Source organism: Palaemon carinicauda, chromosome 24 (assembly GCF_036898095.1).
Source record: "Palaemon carinicauda isolate YSFRI2023 chromosome 24, ASM3689809v2, whole genome shotgun sequence".
NCBI classification, from domain to species: domain Eukaryota; kingdom Metazoa; phylum Arthropoda; class Malacostraca; order Decapoda; family Palaemonidae; genus Palaemon; species Palaemon carinicauda.
The window spans coordinates 80074851-80077350 of NC_090748.1; the positions used below are offsets into that span (position 1 = coordinate 80074851).

The 2500-nt window shown below is 36.4% G+C and overlaps 1 protein-coding gene across 4 annotated transcripts in view; it reads left to right on the forward strand.

Annotated features, from left to right (window-relative positions):
• Positions 1 to 2500, forward strand: part of LOC137618170 (cyclic AMP-dependent transcription factor ATF-2-like) — a 150808-nt gene that overhangs the window by 28191 nt on the left and 120117 nt on the right. The window lies entirely within an intron of this gene.

Below are 2500 nucleotides of genomic sequence, written 5' to 3' on the forward strand. Positions count from 1 at the left end.
AGTACGCGAAGACGTTTTACGCTCTCTAGTATTTCCCATTCTAAGATTATATATATATATATATATATATATATATATATATATATATATATATATATATATATATATATATATATATATATATATATATATTAGACTTTTCTTGCTACCGATATTGGAATACAATTATGAATAGCCATAAGTCCTTCCAAAACAGTGTTTATTCTAACAATTCTTCCAGGGGGCTTAAAGAAGAGCCTACACCCAGGTAGCAGAAAATTGCATACCTAGTAGATATTCGACTGTGGTGGGTTACAGTCAGTGTGGTAAAAGCATGAAGCTTGCAATTTCATCCTAAAATATTTGCTGAGAACACAAAGGTTTATAGTATATGTTAATAAGCCACCCCCTTCAAAGGGAAAAGCGGGTAGGTAAAACAACAACAACAACAATAATAGTAATGATAATAATAATAGAATTGGTTTGGCATCAACTTATTCATGCAATGTAATGGTATGTCAAGAGAGTAACCAAAAATAATGAGTTTTGGTATGATTTTGAGAAAAAATTCAAAAGAGACAAAACAAAAGTTTATTTACGTCAGTGGTCCAGACCAAGGAGTATATACTCTGTCATTATAAGAGACAACATTCGTAATTTAATCTCTTATTCTTCAATATATTCAATGACTTTACGAAAGCCAATTGAGATACGTTTCTGGGGACCTATGACTTTTAGTCTAAGAGCCCCCTCCTGGAGATAAGCTCCAGGCAATCTGAACGAACGAGATACGTTGATACGTAAGATATGTAAAGGAACGAGCAAGCCTGGTATTTTTATGCATTACCAGAAGTTATTATTGTTTATAGTAGGGTACCCGAGCCATCAAAAATGACGTCTAGATATTTAGATAGTTATGCACATACACACACACACGTACTCACACATTCAACCCTTCCCACCCGTCCCCCTTTCCTGACTACAACCTGCTGGTTCGGCAATACGTGGGAGGTTGTGGTTTCCGAGTGTACCTCTTGTGGGTGGCCCCTCTCACCAAGGTATGACTACTCCCGCTCCCCTCTACCCGAAAGACCAAGAGAGGCCGAGTAGTCATACGTTTGGCATTACTGCTCAGCGTGACAGGAAAGAAATTTATTTATATATGTAACGATACCCTTGCTCATTATTATATAGGGGATTAATTATAATAATGATATTATTATTATTATTATTATTATTATTATTATTATTATTGTTGTTGTTGTTGTTGATGCCCTTATTATTAGTATAGAATAAATATCATTATTATTATTGTTGTTATTGTTGCTGTTGTTTTTGTTGTTGTTGTTGAAGCCCCTATTATTGGTATAGAATAAATATTATCATGCAATAACAATGAAAATCATGGGAATAAAAATATGAGGAATGAAAGAAGAGAAAGGAGAGGAAAGTAATAGTTTAGTCATCTGAAAAAAAAAAAAAGCAGTTGCCGGAGACAAATATCAGGAAGTGAAGTAAACTAAGAACAAACGAACAAACAAAAACTGGGCAAAAACAAATAAGACAATCCAACTCAAGATTATATTGTAAAAATTCATAAGAATAAAACAGATCAAACACCATCTCTCTCTCTCTCTCTCTCTCTCTCTCTCTCTCTCTCTCTCTCTCTCTCTCTCTCTCTCTTGCGCCCTTGGCTATCTTTAGATGTAAACGACGAAAGCTAAAAATGTTGCTTCTAAACTCTGCACCTTGCCAGGGATATATGCACCGTTGTATATATGTACATATACACTCTGATAATGCGTTTTGTAGAGTATCGTTCGAAAGCAAAATAGAAAAAGCACGTTTTTTCTTGAGGCTGCTTTTGCGTAGCACTTAAATTATCTTGAATGTCTGAGAGATATATTTCTTACAGAATCAATGTGGTTCCAGCAATGCTAAAATTATGGGGATATATATGGAGTGCAGTAGGTTTTAGTGCCATAGACACACTCATGCATACACAAGGCACCAGCAACCCGTTGAGATACTACCGCTAGGGAGTTATTGGCTGGCCAGAGTGTACTACGTTGAATCCCTCTCTGGTTACGGCTTATTTTCCGCTGCTTACACAGCTACCGAATAGGTGGCTTTTTCTTCACTCATTTTCTTGTTTCCTCATACACCTGACAACACAAAGATGACCGGAAAGTTCTTCACTGAAAGGGTTAACTACTGCACTGTAATTGTTCAGTGGCTACTTTTCACTTGGTAAGGTAGATGAGACTCTTTAGCTATGGTAAGCAGCTCTTCTAGTAGAAGGACACTTAATAATCAAACATTGTTCTCTATTCTTGAGTAGTGTCCTAGCCTCTGTACCATGGTCTTCCACTGTTATGGGCTCGTGTTTTCCTGCTTGAGAATACACTCAGGGGCACTATTCTATATTTCTTTATTTTTTTCCTCACTGGGCTATTTTCCCTGTTGGAGCCCTTGGGCTTATAGCATCTTGCTTTTCAAACTATGGTGGTAGCTTAGCTAG